General features: G+C 37.9%; 1 long non-coding RNA gene across 1 annotated transcript in view; it reads right to left on the reverse strand.

The window, feature by feature from the left end:
* LOC142061846 (uncharacterized) overlaps positions 1-19782 on the reverse strand; it is a 131456-nt gene extending 111674 nt beyond the window's left edge. Inside the window, exon 1 of the long non-coding RNA XR_012662274.1 lies at positions 19725-19782. This is a non-coding gene — a long non-coding RNA (uncharacterized LOC142061846). The remainder of the gene's footprint in view (positions 1-19724) is intronic.
* Between the last annotated feature and the right edge of the window lie 242 nt (positions 19783-20024).

Consider the following 20024-nt stretch of genomic DNA (forward strand, 5'->3'; position numbering starts at 1 on the left):
ACGGATTAGAAAAGCAGCACTAGTGTGTCAAACAAAGACCAATTTATCCCAATAGCCTGCCTTTGACAGTAGCCAAAAGTGAATGCCTAAGAGACGCAGGGAAAAGGCAAGGTACATATCAATATTGTCTAAAAATACTCCTCCTCCACCAATTTGTGGTTAGGCATTTTTCATAGACCTCAGAGAATTTCTCTGTTATGAATGTGTCCAGTCTCTCCTTAAATTCATATTAACTTTTAACAGCAACAACATCATGGGACAAGGATTTCCACAGATTAAATAAATACTGTTAGTGATTAATTTTTATTCTGAACCTCACACTTACTAGCTGCTTTGGGTGAATCATTTTCTCTGCATGAGAAAAAGACAGGCAAGGCCCAATGGTCGTTAATTGCTTGAATTAACAGGGATCAGAGCTTATATTAAAAACAATTTTAAAAAAATCATCTACACTAAACCTTATTTTGCCCATGCTTTCAAAGGGGCAAGGGGAAGAGAACGTAGACAACTTCTCAAAAATATTTTAAAATAACAAGAGACAATAAATAAAGCTGTAGTTGACAAACCTGACAGCTCTGGCTCTCCTGTCATCTGTTCTGGTTTCAGGATTCCTAGGAGACTCTCCACATTGATCACATTTATATAGGCAGTGCATTAATGAATCAGCCTATAACAGGCAGTCAGAACTTAAAGTCTATAAAGCATTACATATCAAGGTCAACCTATTTAATTACATCTAAAAATTAAATGAAAGCCCATCTGTTCTAAATATGAGAAATGTGCTTCACATTCATACTTATGAGGAAAGCTAGAACAACAACTACTGTTAATTTTAATATTTTCACTAAGTCATAGTGAATCTCAACACAGATTTCTGCTTACTTCATGTCAGCATTTGAGCAACCCTGCTTTTCTGACCAAGAGTAGAAGGAGATGCAACATGAATCATAAAGCCATAAGAGTCCCTTCATTTCTGAGGCATTAATGGAAGAAATCAGCTCCTTCGGCCCCTGTGATAAATCTGTGCCTACTGGCACAAATCTGTGAAAGTTAGTTTCAAAGTCTCAGGAGTCAGTATTCATGCCAGAAGTACCTGAGCAGTCACCTGATCAATGAACAGACAAAAACTTCTCTGTGACATGTTCAACCCATCACAGCTAATCAACAAACCTCAAAGCAGCAACTATCAATCATAAAATGCTGTCAATAATCACTTAAGAGAGTGCCCCAAATGCATAATTAAACTATACACCTGAAATAATTCTGTCTGACAAAAATTATTCTGTCTTCAGATATTGACTTGTCATGATTTGATGCAACTTATTGATGTAGCTCTGTCACCATATAAATGGGTGGTAGAGTGAGTGTGAATGTTTCACTGCACAAGGCACTAAACCTGAAAGGAATAAAATTTTGTTGGAAAATCGATCAAGAAGAAAGTTCAAAATACTTGTTCTTTGAGAACAGAACTGTTTTTAATAAGCCAACCATTCTTTGGAAGGCTCCTGAAGTTTCAACATAGGATTTTTCATCAAAATATTGTCAGAAATAGCTATGAAGTATGGGGAAGCCAAATACGAAGCGGACTTCAGGGTGGGTCCCTGAGCTAGTCCATTCCTCAGTCTCCCCTGCTCCCCTTGCACCACCACCCCAATTCCTACAGAGACTGTAAAGTCTGATTTTCAACCTGATTAATAAAATCTCAAAGCCAAAGTCTCAAAGGTAAAAAAATATCAAGTTTTTGTTGTTGCCATAATTAAAGTTTGTTACCCTTTGGTTTATGAGATTGGGGTCCCTACCTCAAACTCTGTGATGCACAACACTCGGTTTCAGCACCTCGTTTCTCGATAAACACGGAGGTTTGTTGACAGTGAAGAATGTTTGGAGACATGGTTGTTGGTATCCACAGCAAGCTAAGGTAACTAGGAAAAAAAAGGGCAGGGGGGAACCCGTATTTGAATAATCAACCACTTCGAAGGGTGACTGAGATTTCTAACTGGTACATCCATTATAATGCATGCTAGTGATCAAATATATGAGTCACTAATGATTAATTCATATCACAAATGAAAGTCACAGATACAAGCGATATGGCACTCAGTGAGCTGCCAGTCCTTGTAGAGAATAACAAATACAAGCACCAAAACTAGAGAAAAATATTGTACCTCTGAACACCCCATAGTTACTCCCACAGAGCTGCACAAGTAAACTCTCTCTGCTTGTCAGGATTGAGTCTGAAACTCAGTTTATCCCAAAGCATAAAATCTGATTTTTATCTCACCTAACAAGAAAGAAATCAGTGATCATAATATTATCAGCCCTCTCTAAAAATGGAGGCTCTTGTCCCTGTGTGACCTCTTGCAGGAGTGAATGCTGCAGGCTAAAACATACTTTGAAGGGATGATGACTTCCTTGTTTGGATCCTAATTTGAGCTAATGTTATTGTCTATGATCAACATGGCATGTACTTATAAGCAACCACCTTTCCTTAAATATAAAATAATTCTTCCTACTATCTTACTTCATTAGCTGAGAAACAGCACACACACTAATAAAATGAATAGGGCTCAGAAAACCGCTATGACCGTACAGTCAAGCTGATCCAAAGTTATGAATTAAATAGTAAAGTTGCTCTATTCAGGCTGAAATAGTCACAAAGTCATGGTTGCTCGAACTTGCAAGCTCACGGACTTCTCAGGACGTAGACAATTTCTGCTGCCATATGTGAATATACATAGCACTTTTATAAGTACGAACTGAAATCTTTCCCTTAAGTATGAACAGACTTTTTTTCAAAACCATTTGTACTTTTGCTTTGTACCATACCTTAACTAAGTTAAAGGTTACATTTATATGTCGTCTTTGAACTTGGGCTTGTCAGACAGTCTAACAGATGCTCGACAGGCTGACAGATGTGGTTTTGCACATCCTTTCTGAACAAGATATTTTCTGTTTTGATTTTTTTAGAGAAGGGAGAGCATTGATCAGCTAGGGGACTTCCTGGAGCATTGGGATCTTCTGAGTTTCTTACCCTAAAGATGGACCAGAATGTAAAACTGTCCCAAGGCTGGGTTTGCATTTGAAAGCAGTTCCCTCTGTGCCCCTACCACTTTCATCTGAATAAGTTTTGGGCAAGTAAGCTAATCTTCTCGTACTCCAGCTCTTAGTTATGTGAATTAAGGGCATCGTAATTTGACCACCTTTATTGTCTTCACAAACGACAGAATAAACTTACAGAAGCACAAGGTTATTTGTCTCAGTAGAAGTCCTGGTAGTTAGAGAGCTACTAATTGACTGGCGTTCATGCCCTCAACCTTATAGGTGTACTTGTTTTACTGTTCTAACTAATATGTTTCACCCATGAAGGCATATGATAAGTATTCAAATTAGCTACATGCTACAAAGCTAAAAGCTTTACATAGTGAATTTGAAAGGACAAGGTAATATCCAGTGACACTATACACCAGTCCAGCTGGTGAGATTAAAAAAGAAATCCTGTGGTTTTTTGCGTTGTACCATACACAGTAGGGACAACTTACACTAATTCCCTATTGACTCATTTCTGAAATTTTAAATTATTCAAAAGAGAAAGTAACTTGCTCCTTTTATTGTTAATTTAACATACATCTTCCACTAGGACAGAATAAACACCTTTCCAAATATTCATCATTCTAAGGCAACAAAGTGCCAAAAAAAAAAAAAGAATTGAACTCTCCCCGCCCTAGGGAGATGCCTCCAAGATTCTTCCACAAATTCAACATTTCTTGGGGCTGCTTTTTGACTTTCCAATAGTACAGTCCACACATCATCTTCATTGCAAACTTTGTATTGTTTAATACTAAACATTTTATTTAATTAATGATATTTAATTAATGATATTTATTAAAATGATTTATTTATTTTTAATTAAAATAATTTTAATTAATGCTATCATGTAATTTATTTATATATTAATATAAATTCTATTAATTTATAATTATATACTATAAAGATATCTTTTATAGAGATAAATTAATCTATTATATTAGATTTAATCAAGTTAAATCTAGTAATAAATTTAATTAAAGCCACCTAAAAAATTGCCCTGCTTGCAAAAACCCCAGCCCGAGTCTGACCTCTGCCCAAACAGTGGCAATGAACGTTGCCTTGCAGAGCAGCCAGGACCGGGGTGCAGGGTGGAGGGGATTCCCCTGGCTGGGATTATTTTGTTAGAACTCTTTTTCTAAATATCTGAAACGGAAAAGAAAAAAATAATCCTATCTCCGTACACAACCTATAAAGAAACATAAAAAACTAAACCACCGCACAATCATACAAGGTTAGATACATTTAAAAAACACGACTCATTCAGCTGCCGCACAAACTACCCCTCACTCCCAGCCGACCCATTCTGCCGCTGGCCTGCCACAACGGGCCACCGCCCTGTGTCTGTGGTGCTCCCTAGTAAGAGCAATCAGACTGTCAGACTCTAGCAAAGGATCAAGCCAAGAAATCTAAAGTAGATAATTTTTGGAGGGAAAAAAAGTTCTGTCATCAAGAATAGAAATTTTTTTGTTTTATTCCAGAAAAAACATGTTTGATCACATATGCATCCAAAATTCAAATACTGAAATGCATTTAAATATTTTTTTATTCAGTACTATGTATCTTGCTATGGTCTATAGCAAGTATCAAGCAAAGCTACTTCAACATATATCTCATTATCCAAAATGACCACTTAAGATTAGCCCATCTTCGGACTACTAACATAAAAGGAATTTTACCCAGACCTTCATTTGCAGTTTGGTGAAGAATAAGCAAGAGAAATTGTGCTTGGGCATATGAAGAAGAGGCTTCTGTTGGCTCTGTTTGGGCAGAAACCAGAGTCTTCTTATTTTGCTTTTTCTTTATGTACCATTGTACTGTATTACGGGACAGCGCGTCTGCAGGTTTTCCAATCTTGCTGAACAATAATAGCAGTAAAATAGCAAATGAAGATAGTGTTTGAAGCGTTGACTATCCTTTTAGTTATGGCCTGCCCAAACCTCCAAAAAACTCAAATACTGGTGGATTTACCTCTAAAGATGACAAACCAATAACAACATTGTCACATTTTATCCAAAGACAACTAGAAACAGTTATGAACTTTGATTACAAGCACAAAATAGTCTCCAACTCTTAAAGAGCAGAAAAAAATCTTCAGTACATCTGGGCAGGTAACTGAAGCTGAGCAGCCAACAAAAAATATAACAAAAGTACTTTTTCCCCAGGATTTTTTCATAGCGTAGAAGAGGTTTATATAATCATCATATCTTTTGGTATTCATCTCTTCCCCTTACAAGATTTTGGAAGTCCTTGTGCATTTTAAACTAGACTTGGCAAAGATATTGCAAATATTTCAAAGATGTTTAAACAAGATTTGTAAATACAGGCTGCAAATAGAGGAAAGACTAAAATAAGTGCTCATAGAGAAGAAAGCCACAGCAGTAAGCTTAGTCTCATTACTGGGCTCGACAGAATACACGCGGGGGAGAGCCACAGCAAACCAAGCTCCATAAGTTCTGCTGTTCAAAAACTTTAGTCTTTGTGTGACTGTATGAAAATTAGGAAAGTGGTGAAAGTAGGTGGTCACCCGCTGGGAGGCAAAAGGCAACACTGTGCTTTTGCGTTACCGCTTTGAATCTATAAAGTGGAGTAACTGAAGTGCTTTATTATCTTGATAATGAAGACAAATGTAGTTACTCAATAACCAAGACAGACATGAGATGGAAAGGGCCCTAGAGAATCTGTCAGGTATTTGACACAGAACAAATTCCATACGAATAAGAAAGAAAAACCCCCAAGTTAATTATTACAACAGTATACAAGATTATCCCATTACACAAAAAGAAGCCTTCAAGAGATTTTATGGAAAACACAAAATGAAGAATAAAAAAAAAAAATCTATAATGTGACTTAGCCACTAATTATATGCAGTTCCTAACACTCCCCAGGCCTGGACAGGTGAACCACCCACCAGGGGCTTGGTCTGTACTAGAAAGTACACTCTGTCAGAGCAGAGTGAAAACAAAAATCTCTGCTCACATCCATGTGCAGGCAGTCTACGAGCACCTGCAATGGTGATCAGTGGGCAGCTGCTAATGATACCCTTGCTTACTGGATGCTCCTTTCCTAAGTTTAAAAAAAAAAAAAGTTTTAATCAACTCTAGAGGCCTCACCTATAGGTGATCTGCACTGTTACATTCAGTCCAATACACAGACAAAATCTTCTTTCTCATGACAAATACAAATTCTTTTATATCTTATTAGCAAGTAAAGTAAAACAAGTATTATGAGAAAAGTTTAGTAAAATTCACTCTTTATAGGAGTACTTTAATGAATCCTGCTTATAAAAGGCATCACAGAAAGATATCATCTGTATAAAGCTAATTAAGGTTGTCCAGCAACATTTCCAGAAGTAATGGGTCACCAAAATATTGAACCAGAAATCTACTTTGGTAAAAGATCATCAAAAGAAGCATACAAGGTGACACAATTCCTGTTTTACCAACATTATTTTATATTCCTAAAGAAAATAAGTCATCAGTACTTAGTAATGAGATCAAACTATCCAATGCACTTCAAGGTATGAGAAGGGGGGAAAAAAGTTCATGAGAAGCATTTTCTCACTGAAACAGCAAGAAAACCCCTTCTATAATGTATATGTTCAACTATCCAGAAGCATTTTAGAATCCCGACATTTGCTGTCGGGACAGGGAGGGAAAGTATATACAGAGGCAGAAAGACAGTCTTGCAGTTTCTGTGTAGATTTTGAATTCAGATATGAAGCCTGTTCTTTATTGTGCTACATAGTTTTCCATTGATTTTGAACATAAGTTTTTGGTGGCTTTTTTTCCTCCCCCTCTAACTACATCTTCAGGTCAATCACCTAAATATATATTTAGCCATAATTAACTTTTTCAGAATTTGAAGATACTTAAAAATTTTAAGAATTAAACTTTTAACTCCTCTACCACTCTTCTGGTTACTTAGCTTCCTCACATCTAAAAATAAAATTATTTTTATGTAATGCTAATGCTTCACACAATTTCTTAAGCTTCATTCAGATCTTAAACAACCCAAAGAACTAAAAGATTTCATTGAATACGAGATAATAAAGTTTAAAATATTCAACATGAAAGCAGAAATGCATATTTTGAAAAATAACCTTCTTAACATAAGTACACTAATAGAAAATACAGTTCCATTGCCTCACATACTATGCATCTCTTAAACTTCTTAACATAACCTTTTCAATCACTAAACAAGCCTATATTCTGTGACAAAGAGGAATGCTCCTGTCTAGAAGGTAGCTACGTTTTAAAGCATAATCTTGAATGTATCTGTAATTATAGCATAGAAGGGGAAAATATATTTTCCAATATAGGTATTTATTTTACTTTGTATTCTGTGGCCCTTTAATATTTTAGTATAAAAATCTGAAACGAGTATAGCAAGAAATACTAAACCCAACCTCCAGGTGAAACTAGTCTTTTGAATGCTTCAATAGTGGTTGAACTGGTGAAGCAGGCAACTGGAACACCACAAAATGGAACAGGAAATTAAATTACATGTGATGCTAAAGTGCCCAAACTATTAAATAAATATTTCCTAACTGTTAACTTACAGCTGGTTCATCCAAGTCAATCTGTAACCTGCTCACTTCTTCAGATTTAGGAACCCTTCCAATTAAATGTTGATGTCAAATGCATCCTTGAAGACTCATTCCCATTTAACATTCTGCAGCTATCCAGACAGAGTGATAAGATTACATTTAGCTGGAGGTGGGTGCACTGAAAGGTGAGGTTTACAGTTGTGGCTCGGTATTAAACTGGTTATTTATTATGTCCCCAAAAGCAACAGGGTAAAGAAACATATATCATGTACACTTACACAATGTATTACTACCACAATTTTAAAAATCCATTTCACTTTAGAAGAACTCAAAATTAGAAAGCATGTTGTTATGATTCTCTATCTCCAACAAAATATTTATAAAGCATTTTTTCCATGCTTGCAGTTTTTCTTTGTTTTCTCCAAACAAGAAAATGTAGAAGTTGTAACAGTGAATGTTACTTTCCTGCTGCTGCTTAAAGCTCAGAAGCTCATTCCTGACCCGATCATGCTAGGTCTCAGAAATGATCTGGACTTTCCTTGGCTTGGGATGTCTTTAGCCTGTTTAGCTGTGACAGCAATTATTACCAAGCAGGTAACTCTGGCTCAGCTTTAGTTCAGTTTTGATTTGGTTTGCAGTGATAACAGGTAGTTACACTGCGTGGACTCCAGAAGAAAGTGAAACAAAAAAATATACCTGGCGTGCATCAGCATTTTCAATGCTTATGAGTAGTTTCTACTATTACTGCTTTAAAACAAGAAGTTTACTAAAGTTCTTCAGTGTTGAAAGGCTTCCCAATGCTTTTGTTCCATTAACAATTAGACAGAAATTATTGGCTTTGCACATTCCTTTGACTCTTCGTACAATGATGAAACAGAAGATGTTTCTTCAGATCGGTGCACATTCATCAGCTGCTATCAAACAAAACAAGTATTTGATGCCAGTCATATTTTTATTTAGAAAGGCAGATAGGTGACTGGATTCCAACTACATCTTTTGATAACACAGAACATGCATGACAGCACTCAGAAATCTCATCACAAGTTCACTTCTGAGGCGCACGGCCAAACGTGGGGTCCATCATGGTTTGCCTTTGGTTACCTACTCTCTCCTCCCCCTCTCACCAACAATACAATGTGGCTAGGAAACCTTCAGCATTCTGAAGCGTTGCTCCATTAGCCAGTCTTCCACAGCACTTTAAACACCTGAACATCCTTGCTAGAATAGTTTTTCTTCATATTTTCATATCTCTTAAGCACCACTGAATTACATTCCTTCTGTTCCAATTATACAATATGCCCTGTTTAATACCTTAGTTTTGCAAGCTACCTAACAGAAGATACAGGCAAAAATAAATATTTCAAAAAAATACAAGCAGAAACACAGGGTTTCATACCCAAACATAATTTTTCTTACCTAATTTTTTCGCAAGAGTAGAATAAATGAATAAATTTAAACAAAAAAAAATACCAGACCAATTACAAACCAAAGTCAAATGGTTTATCTTGTAGCAAGGCATTAGGCTTTACTGGTGATGCAGTTTTGGCATCATTACTCTGGAACCTGCCCCCTGCCAGGGGCACCTCTGCAGCATTTGCGCGCAGGGCATTCCCCCGCGCTGCTGGACAGCCACTTGAGCGGCACTTGGGGCATGTCAGACGGTGCGACAGCAGATCAGCACATGTGCAGCAAGTCCCAGACTTTCCAGCCTCGCTTCTCACACAGGGAAACCTGTGCTTGTGCAGTTGCCTCACTGCTCTTATCACTAGGTAAAAAGATGTACACAAGAGCGTGACTCTTCCACATGACAGACATGTGAGAGTATTGCTTTTGAACACCCAATTGTTGGCAGAAATCCTAGCCTGTTTCCTCAGGAAAGCAGTACTTCCTTAGCCTTTGAGGAGTTACACACACCCAAAAAACACAACCCATGCCCAAAAAACCCCCAAACCACCTCCCTCTCTCTCTCAAAAAACAGGCTACCTAACTCCATCGTCTCCTGTATCATGACTTTTATGATTTTACATTTTTGCATGACAACAAAATGGAAAGAAAAAAAAAAAACCAACCAGCTGAAAATGAAAGTTTTCTTCCCTGGTGTGGAGCAAACCAAGAAATGGAGCCCAACTTGTGATTCCAAGTTAGGCCTGAAATTGAGCTTTTTCCCAAAGTGTTCTCACACAGAGGTGGCCTGGTAATCATGCCTTAGATTACCCCCAGCTGAAAAATAGCTTTGTTATTGTCACAGGAGCACATTACATATCAAAACATGAGTACCAGAGGAAAAAAAAATTTTAAAAAATAAAATAAAACCAGAATAACCGGTGGAAAAAATTAGAGTGAACTTCATCCTCAATTGGGCAGCACTACTTAATCAAGCTGCTTTTCATAAGAAATCCCTTATACTCGCAGAGCATGATAGGATCACCAGAGCACACCACCCTCCCAGCAGGGTAAGCACTGTATGCTGGCAGTAGAGGTGGTACCAGCCCATAGATCTGCAGTCTAGAAATATAGTTCCCAGCCACACATCCATGGTCCATTTGGAGCAGCAGCAACAGATATGAGCCACAGTTTCTCTCTTATGCAGAGAAGGTCACTCATCCATGTCATCCTTTACTTTCTGCATATTAATCCATCCTTACACTGCTTCTTTAATTCCAAAGAAGAGTTACTGAAACATACACCCCCCCAAAAGAAAAAAAAAACCACCACACACACACACCAGAAAAACCCAACACACTTTAATGAATTCTTAGACCTAGAAACAGCCTGCAAGGTTTGCAAAACCTCAAGCTCCATGAGATTTAAACCATCGCTGAAATCAATTAGCTTAATTTATGGTACACTCTTTAGCCAGCATCCTAATTAAACAGCAACTTCCTATAATCCCAGTAAAGAACAAAGCACAGCAGGTGATATTAGGTCACGAGCCCATAATTAAATACATTCCTTCCCAGCTTTTTTAATTATGCTGATTTTTCAGAAATCAATTGAGTGGGGTAAAATGGATATAACTTAAAAAGATATATTTTTTTAATCACATTCACTGCCCAGAAAGCTTTAGACAGACACTGAAATTGTATCTAAAATAAATTAAAATCATTTTAGAAGAAGAAGAAAAATTCACTACCCCCAAGCTTTTGGTTTCACTTCTATGGCTTTGGAGGGCCTAAATCAAGGTAAATAAGTTAAACAAGTGGAGCTTCTTAAAGTAAAAATCCTCTTTAATAATTCTACAGATAGATCTTAACAAAAGGATGATTTTACAACTAAAGAGGCAATTGTGTAACTGCAAAACAGTGTTATTTAGTTTCATGGAAAACATTTTTAAAGATTCTGAAGTGAAATTTTACACAAAGCTAACCCCTCTCACCTTCTCGGTTGGGCTCTGGATTGATCTTAACTTTGAAAAACTGCTTTCATGTTGCAGAAAAAGCATTACGCTACTGAACTAAAAAATTGCTGTAATCAATTCAATTCTGAAATTATAGCCGGATAATTCTATTCATAATACTACAGAAAGACTGAAGCAGACATTATTTTGTCCTACCTTAGCCCTACTTACCTTCTTCATCAAGTTTATATTTTTTGGAGAGCAAAACAAATCCAGAGTTACTAAATATTGCTCACATGACATCACTAATGTCATCTACTGGTTACCTTACTTACAAAACTCTACTAGGGGCAGATAATACTGCCATCTTTCCCCTGTCCCTCCACATTCTTGACAGATATTCAGACTGCTTGGTCCAGGCCTACAAAGGATTGGTAATCTCCAGGCTGACCGGTTCCTTTTCATCTGAGCTGCCAATAACCCAATATTCCCTTGAAAAGAGGAAAAAAAAGACCATATTCCTCAAAACCCTCTCCTACTACCCATTTTTTAGAACTATGTATCTCCCAGTTATCTGAATAATCGGTATGAGAAAGACTCCATGAAGTTTTAGTAGCATCAATTGTATCAAATATCTTTTCTCTGCTAAGCATTTCTAATTTTTCTTGGTATTTGCTCTAAGAGCAGTGCACTGTAACTCTGCTGGCAGCTTCATCAACAGCCTCCTGGATGATCTTGGCCAGATCTCTTTAGTTCTAGGCTTTCCCCTCGGTAAAATGGGAATACTGATCCTCTTTCTAAGAGCGCATTCAGTAGTACCATGCAAGGGATAGGGTGCTTCACATCATTTTGTGTTGAGCTTCTAGTAGGATGACATAACCAGTGGAATGTCTTTCGTTCACATCTTCGCTTCTCTCCAGATGTGAAAGAGAAAGATGGGTGTTCAGTGTCCCCCTATCCAGACTGCTATTCCCTAAACTCAGTCCCTTTTAGTAGCACATCTAAAAGCCTCTCTCTTCCAGTAAGTAGTGTCATACTCAAAAGGCTAATTCTCTTTTTACCAAAACATTTCTACTAGATTTTACCAGCCTCAAATAGTCAAATCAATCTTTTGAGATGTTCTAATTAAGGGAAGGGCGTGGTAGCACATCAGCTGATTGTAACAACCAAAGACTCGGGAGAAAACTGTAGTTATTTCACAGAGGCAGTGTGTCATCCACGTGCAGCGATGCAGGGCACTAAGCATGACTGCTCTGCACTCAGCTTCTTCCTGATCTGCAGGGCTGCTCTGTCAGCCCTTGCTCAATTGCACCTCAAACAGGCTGACAAGGAAAGTTTACATACAAGCGATTACAGTTATTGTTTTTCACTCATCATTATTTACAACCTGTAAGAGGACATTTGACATTGGCCTTTATATTTATCTGAAAACATTTTCACATCTATCTCAACATAGTTAAAAAGATTTTGGTGCTTTGTAATATGTCAGGTGGAAACCTTACTGATAAGATAACCCAGGAGAATTACAATTCATGTTTGTTTTACCAATATGGCACCAGTTTAAATGGAAAATTCTTCTCTTGTCTCCTTTCATCATTTTTATGGAGTTGGAGAATTGAAAAGGTTCCAAAGCACTGGTATTTATGACTGCAAAAGAAAACATGGTTTGTTGTAGGAGAACTCACTGTTTCGATTTTGACATTAGACTTGAAAAGGAATGGCTTGAGTTGAAGTATGTCTATTTTATATTCTGCTTCTTGAATGAATGCCTCATCATTTTCTCTGCTACTGCTGTGAAAACGAAAAATCTTCCTCAGATCAGATTCAGAATAAAATACCATGCTCAGCTGCATTTGGAATAAAAGATATCACGTATTGGATTTGGAAAAAAAACCACAAAACCTCTAGCAATTTTGGTGGATAAAAATAAATATTTAAAAAAGGCAAGCAACTTCCAAAGCTGAGTTTTGTTTCCCTTATATCTTACATGTATTAGGGAAAAAAAACCTGCTTGTCACAAGGCCACTTTGCCTTTCAAAGGGTATGGGGTGGACAAGGGTCAGTGTTCTTGAAATCATTATAGCTTTGACAAATTCTCTTCACTCAGAATAGTTCACACATCACTTTAATAGGATGTATTTTTCCACAGAAGTTGGGCAAAGAATGTAAAATTTGCTGATATAAACTGCTGTATATAAGCAGGGATAGAAAAAAAGTGTTAGAAGAAAGTTAAGAAGTGGCCAGCATAAAAAAGAAAAAAAAAAAAACCACAACACAAGCACAGAAGAAAGGAAAAGAAAAATCCAAACAAAACAAAACCAACCAAAAATAACGCTATTCTCCACTCAGATCAGCCAATAGGCTGTTTCAGAAAGGGAACAAAAAAAAACACACCCCAATAAACCTTTACAGACTAACCACATTTCTAGATAATATACAAGACACCATAGAATTTACATCACTGACTATGTTCCATGGATGAAACCATCCTTTTCACCTTTGCCCCACTTTACCATTTTGCCTCTCTTCCCTTCTTTTTTCTTATTTATTTGTATAAGGGCAGAAGAAATAGAGAAGGGTAAGGCATATGACCGATTCCCACACACCGAAAAGCAAGAAATTTTCTTCTTTTGAAACCAGATGAGATACTTCACTTTATTCTGTTTTCCTTTTTCCCAGCTCTGATTAACATGAATGTATGTACACAGAATACAATACAAAGGTGTATATATGTACGTATACAGAGCGATATGCACACAGTGTATATACATCTCTATTTTCATGTAAAAGTGGAGTAAACAGGTAAGAGAACGAGACTAAAATGGAGAAGCAAGAGAATACAGTTGAAGATATTTTTCAGTTTTTCTATTTGAGATGTTAATACTGACAGTTTCCATTAAAAGCCCAATTTCTCCATTAACTGTTCATAGTTACTTTTGGGTCGCAATCCTAAATTACACTTCTTTCTGTTTGAAAGAAGTCCTGAAGTCCCAGAGATTTCTGTTCAAAGTGAGGGTGAAAGAGGCCTGTAAATCACAAACCTCCCGGGGTGAAATGGGGAGAAGAAAAAGGAGAGGAAAAAAAAATTTAAAACCCAAATATTGGTGTGGGGAAGATAAGGGGTGGAAGAGGTGTGAATGTGTAAAGTAATGAAGAGTAAGGATCAAATCTGCTAAAGCTCAAAATGAACAGGAATAATTCCTGAATACCAGGTTCCGACCAAAGAGTTTAAGGGAACAACCCAGTGGGAAGAATTGCTGAATTCCCATGCGGCAAGTGTCTGCTCTGATATAAATACATCCAGCAGCTAACACAGAAAGATGAAAGAGTCAAAGTATAATATAAAAACCCACACAGCTATCTCCAGAGAATATTTCGCAGCATTTCCTGCAAATCGAATAAATACTTTCAAACAGCTGCCTTTGTATTTTCAGGCATATGCAGGAACATGCTTTCCATCTAATGTGATTGTACGTACTGGATGTTTTTAAATTCTGCCGTTCAAACATGGCTAAAACTAAGCCTACTAATACTTCATATATTTTAATGCAAAGGCGCTGTCGAAAACCTCCAGAGATTTTCTATAGTCTCAACCATATTTGTGTGCACATATATTCACACTGAAACCCTCAGCAGAGCCAACACAACGGGAAACCTGAGGAGAGAAACAAAGAATGCAATGAGTGGGCAGTACTTGCGCTACCGTTCGTGTAACAGAAAGCCAGACTACTGAGGGCTTGGGTTGTGCCAGTAAGGCAGCAACCTGAAGCTTTCACAAGAACTGTTCTGTGGACAAACTTGAGAAATTCCAAGTTAACCTTCTACAAAGTAACCTGCCACCTATCACGGCAATTAACGCTCCAGACGATGTTTTGTTTTGTTTTAAAAGGGAAGAACATTGAGGAAAAAAAAAAGGGGGGGGGGGGGGGGGAGGGGGAGACACTCCATCCTATGTAACCAGAAAAGTAAATGCAACACATCTTCCAAGTTCAACTTTTTATTGCATTTGCTGTCAAGAGATACTGGGCACTTGCAACTTCCATTGACTTCCAGGGACTCTGAGAGAATCAAAGCCTCTCTCCTCTCAGGAAAGACTGTTTGCATTTATAAATATTAAGGGATGAGGATATCAGAGTCTATCAATTTAAAATCTCTTTCTTCATACTTAACCCCAGAATCTTTAATACCACATAACTAACTTGTAACCTATTGTCAGATCAAAGAAATCGTCACAGAAAGAGGAAGGTTCTCAAAAGTACACGAAGATGCCCAGGCTTATTTATGCTACAGTTGCAATGTGATGCTTTCAGATGCCTCACGTTTGTTGCAATAGCATTTATAAGCAGGAATTAGCACAGCATCTTAATAAGAAGCTTTCTGAACTGTAGCCTAGAAATTAAAATCCAGAAGCATGACCCATACATATTACTTGTACTGTTCCACCGCACATCATCTGCTGCTGAAGCGATCTACGGCTACCAGACACCTGTTGCTACAATCCTAACACTGAGGCAGGGTGCTCCTGTGCACGCATCTCCAAGTGCCTCCTTTAAATGACAAACTCTGAAACACATAAGCAGCAAGATGAGTCCTTGCAAGGACAGTGCATTTGCAGGCAATTGCCAAAGTTTAATGTTTTAAAGAGTGCCTCAAGAGCGCTAAGACAGAGATAGGCGCTGGTTTATAGCACAATATAAATGAAAGTAAGGGGGCGGCGAGTAAAAAAAGTAAAAAGGGCCAATACTTACATAGACTCAGTGTTAAAATGAAAATTTATTACAGCAGTTTGAAGAAAAATGTACCCTTGCAATCCACATAGTTTGCCTTGATCCACTGCTTTATTGCAAATAGAAAATTAGGTTGCATTATTAATGGACACCAAAGAATATGCAGCCCAAAGCTTTCCATGGCTTGTGTACGACACAGCAAAACAAACCGAGTTTACACCTAAATCACAGTATTAGATCCAACTAGGATGTGGGCTGTAGGGAGTAGGGGGGGAAGGAAGTGAGAAACCAAAACTAAACAAAAGAATTTGCACAAGGTGGGTCAACATCCTATCTTCCCAGCGGCTGAAGGAGTTCAGTGACATAGATACAGTTCAAAATTCTCCATATCACCTACCAAGTGCACTGAAGTGACCTGTTAAAACTAAGAACTAAACTAAAATCCAGCTTAAAATAAGCTTACATGTTGCTCCCCCTCCTCCACAACTCCTCATGAACTGTGCACACGTAATTTTTTCAATTGCTTATTAGCAATTATCATGTGGCAGAGGGGGAGGGAGCTCACAGATCTGAGACTTGCTTCTGCACCTGCAGGTCCTCCGTTTAGGTCATAGACAGGGTGTAAGGAATTTAGTGTAGAACAAGCCTTGTTTCTTTTTGGATCTTTCATGTAGATAAACGCAGGCTTTGTCTCCAGAAATATCAGTCTAGACTCTCAGAACTCAAAGTTCAATATGCTGAAAGAAAAACCCAAACACTAGGGTATATTTTGCACTTAAGATACAGATGCATAGTTTTTGCTTCTCCTGCCTATGTGCAGGCACAGGATACGGTCCTGACAAATTCCGCTCTCACGGAAAGGTTCCAAATCCTCTCCCAGAAGGAAATATTGAGCACCATACATCTTTCATCTTGCACCACCACTCTATTTTAAGTGGAATTTATGCAGTTCTCCTAGGGTTAGAGAGAAATACATTTATACCCCGCACTGAATCTGAATTAATACCTATACACACACGCGCAATCAAATCTTTTACACTATCATCTCGCTCATTTATTTTATTAGTACTTCAACGTATTCTTTGCAAGCAGCCCAAGCACATTTGGAATAAAATTGCTCTCACTGGCTCCGCATCAAACACAAATGCATTTGTGTACAAACTGCATTTGCAGCTATTCCAAGGGGAATTAAAAAACACTTCATAATGCAAGAGGAACATTAACCCTAACATGCTATTTAAGTATTAATTTGCTTCCAAATTGTATATGGCATAGCTCTGAGCATGACACACTTCACCGTAAGAAAAAATAATAATAATAATCCAGAGACAAAGAGCTACAGCAAGTTACATATGACTGGTGCTTTAGAGCATAATTACCTGGAAGATAGAAACAATCACTATAACTCACGGATGGTGGAACAGTCTCAGAAAGGAGTGATGGATGGAGATAGTGAGACTATTTCCCTTTATTACATTAGCAAACTCACCGGCTGAGCTTCCCCTCGTACTTAATGGATACAGTAAATACAACAGTGTCAGCAAACAAAGAGGGCAAACTGAGTGCTTTCAATGAGAAAAACCAGCTCTTAGATTCCTGGAAAAGCTAATACTCTTCTACTTGTGTTATTGTATGACAATACTCTGCTGCCCCAGCAGGCCGTTTCAAGCTCACAAACTATCTCAAAGAATATAAACAGGAAATCCACTTATTCCTTATGCCCCAGTACAACAGAGGCTACACAGGTAGGAGCTGGCTGCATTATCCATCTCACTCCTGGTCCAGTTCACTACGTCAACAAAATGCACTTACTGAAGCAATGAAGGATGCAGTAGTTGAAAGGCACATGTAATATAATTGCATACAGAGTCCATTTCAGATCAAAGGGACTTTAGCTTGATTGTTACATAATCATATGGTCATGCCAAATACTGGTTCAAGAGGAAAAATCCTAAAGCCTTTAATCCCTCAACGGCAACTAGCACACTAGGTTTTTCAACCCTTTTTACATCTCCTAGGTAGATATATGTTGTGTTGTTTTTTTTTAAAGGCACAAGATATTTCAGGTTTGATATGTGGCATTTCACTTCACATTACCTGCTGCAACTCTTCCCCTTCTTCCCAAGGGAGGGCTTCCTCAGTTTACTACTGCAAATGAACACAGAGAAGCAGGGACAGAAGTGGGAGGAAATGTGGGGAGGTAGGTCTTCCCTACCATTATTCCCTTATTATGCACAAACATGATGTATGTCCAAAGTAAATATTCATAAAATATTACAAACAGTTAATTTTATGAATTGGACATCAGAGAGAGCTCGTGAATTGTTCTCATCAAGTTACACACAAACTTGGATTAGATGACATATTGTTAGCTATGGAGATGGAAACCTAGTTAGCCTCTGGATTTGCCTGTCTAACAAGAAATACCTGGAAACAGAGCAGAAGTGGCAAATAAACATTGTATAGAGAAACTTTTTTGACCAAGACTGGAGAGAGGGCAACTAACTGTGCTCTGAGACGCTCTGAGTTTAATTACCTCCTCTGAGTTTCACTCTCCTATAAGAAAAAAAAAACACCACACTTGTCTGTTTTCAAATAAGACTTTTCCCTCACTTCTGTGAGAGTGGATTGCACTTTAAAATCTGCAACACGCTACAGGAGATCAGGTCAGACGGAGCCACTGGCATTTAAAATTCAATTAAAGGCTAAAACTATCATATAAGCAGTGATGAAATCTAAGCTAGTTTCAGGAAATAGGGATGAAACCCTTTCCATTGCGGAGGTTAAAATAGAACAAGCAATTAAGAGCTGGAAAGGATATTCTGTAAAGGCTTCAGAAATCTGATGTATTAGTCTGACACATATTAAACAGAAGACCCTGAGCCACCAACGGGAGCCGAGGTTCAACTGTGAGACTTCAGAGCAACAGCTCCAATCATTTGTGCTTTCCACGGGCAATTACTGACAGCCCTATCATATCCCAAAGGGCTAATGAAGTACAGTAATTTAAGAGCCTATTACTTAATCTATACATGTCCTTGATCTGCAGGAGTTATTTCAAAACAGTCACACCTGAGTCATTAATCAGCAACACAAACATTTGGTTCTCTTCACCGTGACAGAGATGAAGATTGCATATACAAGCTGAACCCAAACTGTTCAGATGAAAAGAATTCGGGTGTGTAAGGAACACGATGTATGGCTTGCAATGTTTCCGCTGCTAAAGGCTCCAACTGAAATATACACTTCTGAAGCTTTGCACAGAAAAAACAATTCTGAAAATTTACAACTAACTTCCACAACACCATATAATCTTTGATAAAGTGCCTGACAGCTTACGAAGTGCATTACTGGCTTTTATTATAGCAGCAGATACTAGGGATTGTGATGGATATCAATTCCCTCCTTTCTTAAAGTTTACTGTGCATTTGAATTTTACCTGCATCCTTCTCTCCAATACAATGGCAAAAGACAGCAACTTTGTCTTAGGTCTTGCAGACTACATAGAATAGAGGTCCTGGTAAGCCTATACCATAGATTTGCCCCAGAACAACAAGGAGCTCAGAAACCCCGTATGCTGAAATACCAGGAAGAAGTGGCAATCAAAGAGAGACACGTAGAGATAGTATTTTTTTTAATATTTCTACTAGCACGTGACCTGGACACAAAAAAAAAAAAAAAACCCCACACAAAAGAAAAATTGTGAGATGAAGCTGTAAGTTATGATCAGCAGAGGATGGGGAGAAGTTTGCACACAGACAAGATGATCACAAAGACTGGAACAGAATTTATGTTCGTACATCAAAATGTAAAGTCAGGATGTGACCACAAACTGAAGGAAACAGCAGGCACTCATCAAACAGAACAAACTGAGGTTGAGGACCCCCCAAAACCACGTTTCATAGATTTTCCGGTAGAGTTCAGTCTGTTGCAGCAACGATAGAGATAAATGAGGTCTTGTCAAGTATCTCACTGTTATCTCAGAGGCAGGAAGAGAAGTGCCCTACGATACATTGGTGAACCTCACCTGGTGCAGTGCCTGAAGTTCCAGTCGCCCAACCACTCATGTTCACAGAAGAAACCAGAAAGGTGCAAAGAAACAGAACGTAAAGGAGATTTAATCTCTTATTTATTTAACCTGACAACACGAAGGTTAAAAAAGGGGCAGTTTGTAGCTGTTGTGTTTGTACGGGCAGTTAAGTAAATATCACTGGACAATCAAACAGAAAGGAAAATACAAAATAAATGTTTAACTTAATAGATTAGGTTGAGGCATTTCTAACAATAGAATAAACCACCAGAATTACACTGGTACTTGAAGAGATTT

Source organism: Phalacrocorax aristotelis, chromosome 1, assembly GCF_949628215.1.
Source record: "Phalacrocorax aristotelis chromosome 1, bGulAri2.1, whole genome shotgun sequence".
NCBI classification, from domain to species: domain Eukaryota; kingdom Metazoa; phylum Chordata; class Aves; order Suliformes; family Phalacrocoracidae; genus Phalacrocorax; species Phalacrocorax aristotelis.